Source organism: Anabas testudineus, chromosome 4, assembly GCF_900324465.2.
Source record: "Anabas testudineus chromosome 4, fAnaTes1.2, whole genome shotgun sequence".
Lineage (NCBI taxonomy): Eukaryota > Metazoa > Chordata > Actinopteri > Anabantiformes > Anabantidae > Anabas > Anabas testudineus.
The window spans coordinates 19,268,014-19,276,914 of record NC_046613.1 but is presented as its reverse complement, the minus strand read 5'-3'; positions in this window follow the sequence as shown (position 1 = coordinate 19,276,914).

Here is an 8,901-nt window from a genome sequence, read left to right as displayed (position 1 = left end):
ATTCAACACCAGCGACTGCACTCATGAATTAAACACAAACGTCATCATCAAAGCAAATTAATAAAAAATGATTGACCTGTGTGCAGAGTCAACAACAGATAATGGAGAACAGTGCTAAGTTCTTGTAAATGCTCCACACAGAAGGCTTCCTAAGGTTTTACTGCACTAATCTTTGCACCTGCCTGGCAGCAGCTAAAATGGGAAATCAATGCAGAAAGGCCTGCTAGCCATGAGAACTGTCATCCAGAAATACCCAGTCACTGATTCTGCTAATGCATGCAGCCTTTCACCCTACAAACAGTCACAGTCACAACTCAAATAAATATCCCACTGCGAAGGAGGAGAGCACACATACATACAGAATGAAGACACATTCACAAGCTCAAATACAAAGACACACAAATCAAGGAAACGAGCTTGGTGATGAATAATAATAGAGGCTATGTGATTAGGTGTAAAAAAGCAACAAAAGTGAGATACTGCAGGCACAAAAGAAGATAAATGCATGTATGTATGTGAATACAATATTATATTACCTACAGATTAGGAAATATGCTGTCTTCTACAACATGATGGCTTCTGTAAAATGAATATATGTAAAATAAAAATGTTTGCTCATTCTATTTAATTTTACAGACGCAAGCATAATTTGCACATGTTCTTGCTCCGTTTCTCTTTCTGATCTTGGTGAGGTATCTGTCAGAGGTCTGTATGAGAACACAGTAGATTCTCCTCAGCCCCTTCTTTTATTACTCCATGAAGTCCGATACTGTCTGATAATACGTCTGTTGTTTCTAAGTGAAACCAAAGCTTCAGTGTTTGGGTCCTTGATGAGTTAATTGTCTCAACAGCTGCTTAATCCAATTTGTCACATTTCTCTACGCTGCCATCTTGTTTCAGGCTAAAGTTGATGTCTTCAATAAATAACATTCTGTATTATGTACTGTATTTCTCTTCCATCTTTTGGCCTCTCCTCCTTTCTTCACTTATGTTTCATACTCCTGTAAATCCAGCACTGCTCCTAAGCCGGAGCTGACAGGTTTATAGCTGTGCTAATAAAAGAGGATTGTGTGTTTGCACGTTTGAATTTGCCAGTGTGCACTTACCAGTTGTACCCAGGCAAAAAGAAGACACTGTGTTCATGCATTATATGCATTCTTTATGAGCTTTATTGGTTTTCTTTCCTTTGATTGATTTGTTGTGATTATTATTTTTGGAATATTAGAAAGAAAACATTTAAAAAATACTAAATTAGAGCAGCTCACAGTTGACAGACACCAGCATTCTTTCTTTCAAATGTGCAGCTACATTTGGTTCAAATTAAGCTAATGACAGGGGCATACCTGATTAATAACGCGACTTAGAATTAACAAGAAAATTACCTTATTTATTTCAATATCTCTTTAACTACAAAATCCCTGGATTATTTCAAATTCCTTTTAGATTCCTTGGTTGGACCTACATCTGGATCAGATGGATGATGTCAACTAAGACAACTAATGGGGCATGTGGTGCACGACATTTAAGGACTTAATGGCTTCCGTTCCGAGGGATACTAGCACAAGTGCTAATGGAATTAGTGGTCTTTTCTCAAGATGCAATAATGTAATTCAAGGAAAAGCCAAAGGACATGAAGCCAAACAGGACATGGACTCTTGAAACCAGTTATAGACATAGGGTCTCTTTTTCTTGTGTGGTTATGGGACTCAAGAAGCTAACTTTAGAAAGGGTCACACCTCTATTCCATCTCTGTGAGGTCCACCCATCAACCTACAGGAAATGGTTTCCACTAATACTGCCTTCTAAAAAAAACAACAACACAGAAACGCTGTAATTATACTTTTCTCCCATTATTAGAACGTATTCTAAGTTATCGTGATGCAGATGTTAACTTGAGTTGTCCAGTTAAAACTGGAGTCATTTGGAGTCATTTTTGTTTTCTTGGATAAGCAGCATAATCATCATTCAATTTCTAATTTTGAGAGAAAAGCAGGAGAAAATAAATGTTCAAATGCTCCTCAGAGGTTTGTTTTTATCACATTAAAAACCCAAATGAGAACTTTTTTCTTCCTGTATAGTCTAGTATAGGTTGTTAGTTTATTTCATTCTTACAAATTGACTGGTGAATTAATTTGTTATTTCAGCCAAGTCTAAGAGAAAATCCTATCTACAAACAAACTAGACCTAACTTTATTAACTCCTTCAATTAAACTTTTTTATGATCAGCCAAGAAATTAAAGTAAAAAAGTATTTTGTGCATTTTCTTCTGTGCTGCTACTGTAAGGGGTTTCCAGTGTTATAAACTCAACTATACTAGTCACACATATATTAAGCTAAACTTGAATTTGGTCAGGTAGGGTGGTGGCTCTTTAACAATCTGCTCCAAAGGGGAAAGAGATGAAGAGGCTTTACTGGCCAAACACACACACACACACTGTTGCATGCACACATTATTGCACACATGATTGCACAAACGCTTTGTGCTATTAGCCAGTGCAAAGGAGATCAAGCCAAGCCACTCCAAATTCTGAATAGCAGACCTGTGCTGCTGTCCATAGTAAGTAGGGAGAATGATTATACACCACTGAGGTCTAGACACAGAAGTGTTGAATGTTTCAGATTATATAAAATGTGATGTCTATGGCTGTTAAATTCAAATTCAGACATCACAAAAAACTAAAGAAAAAGCTAAATTAATCTTATAATTGGAGGAAACACATCCAGATGTTAAATATTCTGTTATGTATGCATGACAGAGAGTGCTTAGGTTGGAAAGTGTGAAGTGTGACAGGTTGTTGTACGTATTAAATCAGTCTGTTGACTAAGCACGAGGAGAAACATGTGGATCCACTGACAGACAGGCATCCAGGTTAGCAGACAAGGAGACATGTAATTAGTGCAAGAGGACGAAGGCTGACGGGCACATAAACAAGCAGACGAAGTTAAAAGGACCTGGAAAAAGTCAAGGAGAGAGAAAGCAGTGAGACACACAGGCATGCAGACCTACATTTTGTGAACCAATAAGGAGCTAGACAGGTATTTTTCAAACAGGAGATTTAAAAGCTGTTTTGTTGCCATGACTCATCCATCCTCCTGGCCCAGAGAGGCAAGAGGAGGAGGCAGGTGAGGAAAGATATGCTGCTCAAGACTGACAGATAAACTCACAATGAGCTTGCAAAGCCACAATGATGCAGAGACAGAGAGATGCTCTAATATAAGGAGACGTGATGTAAAACTACATGAATGTTCCCACCATTTTATTTTAATGCAATGTGCAGACCTGCACGGAGCTGAAGGTCTTATCTGGATTATCAACGTTGATGTTTATTATTAAAAAAGGCAGAGCAGAACAAGCTGTGGACATGTTGAGAAAAACCAAATGCTTTTAATTTGCAGCTACATACTCTGGTTAACCTTCAAATATGAAGCAGCTTGTCTAAAGACCTAATTTATGCGGACAGATGTCAATGAATTTTAGTTTGGTAGATCAACTCAAAAAAGGTGGTGCACATAAATTAATTTTGTCTCCCACTGTTTTTCGTTACTGTACTCTTTAATCTTTAGCTCAAGTAGCACAACAGTAGCACAGGAAGAAAGAGAGATACTCATTCAATCTTCCCCCCATATACTGTGGAAAAAAAAAGTATTTAGAATTTCATGGTTTTTGCATTAATTTGACATTAAATGTGATCTGATCTTTATCCAAGTAAGTACTAAGAGTAATAATAAATATGATGTGCCTAAAATAATATAAATACATCTGATCTTTCATGTCTTTATTGAGAACAACCATAAAAACCTCATAATGCTAATAGAAAATTATGTAAACCCTTGAAATAAAAAGCTTTAGCATACCTGGAATAAAATTAGTTTGCGGATGTGAACTAGAGCTACATTGACTAACAAAAAACACCAACTTTTTGAGTTTGCTCTGCACAAGAAGACAACGCTTATGTGAGCCATGCCTCGTCAAAAAAAGCTTTCAGATCAATAATCAATTTACAAAATCTGGAAAGGGTTAAAGTGATTCCAAAGACTTTAGAAATTCACCAGTCTACAGTTAGGCAAACAATCTACAAATGGAAACACTTGACTGTGGCTTCTCTACAAAAAGTCGGCGGCCTGTCAAAATGTCCCTAAGAGAACAACATATACTCATCAATAACTTAAAGAAACAACCCCAAGAGAAAGTCAAAGATTTGAAGGCATCATTGGAACTGGCTAACATCTGTGTTCATGAGTCTACAGTATGTAAAACACTGAGCAAGCAGGGTGTCTATGGCAGGACAGTACGAAGGAAGCCGCTGCTTTCTTAAAGAACATTGCTGTACACCTGAAGTTTGACAAAGAGCACATTGACACTCCACAGCGGTATTGGCAAAATGTTTTGTGGACTATTGAAACTAAGATTTAACTTTTTGGAAAGAACACACAACAAGTACATTTGGCATAAAAAGGGCACCGCATATCATCATGCAAACATCAGCCCAATCAAGTATGGTGAAGGAAACATCATGATTTGGGCCTGCTTTGCTGCATCAGGGTCTGGCCAGCCTGCAGGGATTGAGGGGAAGATGAATTCCCAAGTGAATCAAAAAATTCTTCAGGATAATGTGAGAATGTCTGTACATCAGCTGAAACTCTGTAGAATCTAGACCTCAATAGCGATCTTATAAAACGACTTGAAGAGAGCCAAACACATGCGAGGTCCAAAGAATATGACAGAGCTAAAGAAGTTCTGCCTAGAAGAATGGGCTAAAATTCCTCCATAATTCATTTCCTATAGCACTACGAGGTTATTATGGTTGTTTTCACTAAATAATTACAGGCATATTATAATTGTTTATACTCTTGACTTAGATGAAGATCAGATCACATTTTATGCCAAATTACTGCAGAAAACTATGACATTTCTTTTTTTAAACTAGCACTACCTAAGAATTTAACAGGCGAGGCCAAGAGGAGAGAAGCTGTCTGTGGAAATGTACCCTATACCTCAGAAATTGAAGAGGTATGGCATAAGGAAACCTCCAGAAATGGCCATCGACAGCCATCACCTGCAGCATCACTGTGTGTTTCTGTGTGTGTGTGTATGTTGTCCCTGTGTGACAGAGAAAAGACAAAGACAGTCTCAGTTTGCGCTTGTGCCTGTGGATGCTAAAATTAGGGCTCGCCACTATTGTCCAGGTGGCTGCACTGTAAGCAATCAACTGTAACACTTGCAATACCAATTTACATAGTGCAAACACAAATGCACATATTAGGAACTAGATACACACAGTACATGTCTGATTTATTGCATGGATGCACTCACTAAAAAAATAAATAAATAAAAGAAGTTTTTCTCGAGTGATGTTATCCGCCACTCCAAGGAAAGTGGTCAGGGCCAGAAACCGTTTAGCAGCATGCCGGCAGTTGGTGCAGAGATAAAGAAAAGACATTTGAGAATGCCAGGATGGTGGAGATGCATTCAGCTGTGCACCAGCTCTTCCCCCCAATATCTAATATGCACTGTTATATTTTCCTTTTACAAGCACACGTGAATAAAGACATTTAATCAACAGATAAAGGAAGCAACTAACAATGCTCGACATTGTCACTGTCAATTCATTTAAAGGTTATTGACTGATCGACAATTTAACCTGTAAACTGTAAAATGCAGTTAATTACAAATACACCAATTGCCTATTTTGCCTGAATAACTTTCCAGATCTAAAATTCTGTGGGTTTATGCAGGAAATCAATACATATGAGACTTAAAAAATCAAACCTTTGGTCTGAGCTAATTTGCATCATCATTAAATATAAATTAAATGAGTGAACATACGATCAGTATAGTTAGCAAAACTTCACATTTCTTTAAAAGACTGCTTTGGGTAATCTTCTCTAACCTTCTCGTCTAAAATGTTATATTAAGAATATTTAGAATGCGTGCACTGCATGCAAGATGCAGGGTTAGGGTTACTAGAGTTACTGCATTAGGGTATGCTTACACTAACCAGTGACAATGTAGTTTACATGCATGTGTGTCCAGAATCATATTCTAATTTGCCAGATGTAATGCAATTCCTTCTAGGCATTTCTGAGATATAGCACTGATGATAATGGGACATACAGTACATGAGTTCACAGTGACGTTGACCTTTGACCACCAAAATCGAATTAATCCTTGAGTCCAAGTGACAATCTGTGTCATATTTGATGAAATTCCCTTAAGGATTCTGAGATATAACATTCACAACAAGAACTTGATTAACACAAAGTTAGTGTGACCTTGTGATTTGCCCTGTGGGCTCTAGAATCTAAACAGTTCATCATCCAAGTGGACCATTCCTGACATATCACTTCAAAGGGATAGGCTAAAGAGGACGTCACTACAACCTTGACCTTTTACCACCAAAACATCATCACCATACAACTTCATCACCAACTCAAAATTTTCCATTCTTTATATATTGCGTTCAATTCAATTCAATTCAATTTTATTTGTAGAGCGCTTTTTACAATTGACATTGTCACAAAGCAGCTTTACACAACCAAAGAACAGTACATGAACAGTGTATGTGTATGAGTCATAATAATGTGATTCACATTGGTTCACAAAAATTGGCCACAAAAAAAAATCAGATGAAGTCAGTATGACCTTGATCTTTGGCCACCAAAATGTACTTAGTTCATCACTGTGTTTAAGCTGATATTTGTGCCGAATTCAAATTAATTCCCTCCAAGCACTCCTTACATATGGTTTTCAGAAAAATTGGGTGGTCGTACAACCCGAAAACAAAATGTCCCTGGCCCTGACTATTGCATAACCTAAAACAGTGACCAAGATTCAGTGAGTCTATAACAGTATGTATGATTACATGACAGAAAATCAAGGTGTTTTGTTTTTGACAGTCCGTTTCAAACTGTCTATAAACAGCCGGAAGGTCATGGTTCCTATCCACAGGCTCCAAATAGCAGCCACCAAGGCCTGTGTAGCAAATGACCCTGCTGCAGAGCCAACAAAAAGGCTTTTAACATAGATTTTCGGCACAAAGACAAGAAGATGTATTCTCTACCAGCTTGTCACTTTACAGTATTGACACAAGACTTCCATAGATCACAGAGGCAGTTATAGGAACCTAGTGTCCTTTCTGACTTATGCTGGTACTCTAAGTGCCCCCTCTCATGTGACAGTCTGATACCTCCGTGATTCCTTACCAGATCTGCTTATTCCACATAAATGGCAAATGAATGTCGTTTCTTACCAGATAATTTGATTCATGGGAAAGCAGAGTGTTCAATGCTTGACTGTTAGTTTGCAAGATTCAATTAAAGATACATGCTGTGAAGGTTTAAGCATATCTCTCAAAACATTAGCATATCACAACTGGAATTTCAAGCCTGTGAGTATCAGCAGGGATCACCGCTCTAAGCTCGTTTTATAACATTCAAAGTTTAATTGTCTTGGCATTTCATGCGCATCTTAGTGGGCAGTACTTTTTTTTTTATAGAAGCCAAATGTCAAATGTCTCCAAAAAGGCATGGATATTGCCACAGTATAGTTGTCAAACCCCTGTTAGGCCCCCGGCTCTCCCCTAGAGACGAGTCCACAGTTATTTCAGTCATGTCCTCCTATAACAACAGATCTCCACATCCACCAACTAGGGGGAAAAAACACAAAGACTAGACTCCTCCCTTCTTCTTTCATCCACATTAATCTTACAGTGCCCAGAAATGCAATCTGCATACACCCAAATGAACCCTATTAAAGGAGGATAAGGAAATAGCAAGATGTGAAAAACACCCTACAACATTTGATACATATTTGTACTGCGTTTCATAGACAGTTAGCTTATACAAAAATCAGGTTGGCTAGAGCAGTAGTCATTTCACACACACTGGGCAAGGTTTTTCTGAATACAGAGCTTGGTATGGCAGGCAGAGAAATTATGTGCCGAAAGCACACTGCTTCAGAGTTTATCATCACGCAAGGCTGCTACAGCACAATTTATTCAGTGCATATGGAAGGTAGAGTGCAGTATGTCTGTTGACTTTCAAGGACATAACAAATGTGTCCTACTGCTGCAAACAAGTACCTTTATTGTCACTTGTCTCATTAATGTGAGGCTCAAGACAGACATAATGAGTTCTCTGTGCTAAAGTCTGGCTCAGTTACAATTATATATTGATCACAAGTCTCCTTAGTGTAGTTCTCTAAAGTGAAATTATTTACAGTGAAAGGGTTAGACAGTCACAGGTAAGTTTAACACACAAAGGGCAATTTTAGTTTCAACAAAGATAAAATGAAATGTTTTTAAGTGTTTAAAAAAACTATTCAACTTTCAATGAATAAAAAAAACCTAATGCCTGCATACTGATCCTCTTAATCCCCTGTCCATTTATTGGCAGGTGGTCTTTGTTTACTGTGAGTGGATCAAATGCTCCAATACAAGTTTGTCCAATCCTGCTCCTCAAGGGCCACTGTCCTGCTTGTTTTCCAACTCTCCCTGCCCTACCCACTTCTGATTACCAAGATCAGGTGTGTTCAGATAATCAGAAGCTGTAAGTGCAGGTTGGAAAACAAGCAACTGTGGCCCTCGAGGAGCAGGATTGTACAGCCCTACTCTAATACTTACAAACTGCTAGTCCAGTGACTATTTATCACTATAATATCAAATGCAGTGATTCAAAGTAGTTGAGGCATAAGGCAAAAGATAGTGTGGGCGTACAATGACGTGTGATTCACAGATGAGTGGACGGACCTTTTCACTGGGATATTTGGGTTTGCACTAAGGCACTGAACAGAACTCTGTGTTGTTTCAAGTGAAGGAGATAAACAAGGATAGGGAGGAGGAGGAAGGAAGAAGGGTCTGTGTGAGAAAATATTGTACACACACCACACACAGCCACACACGC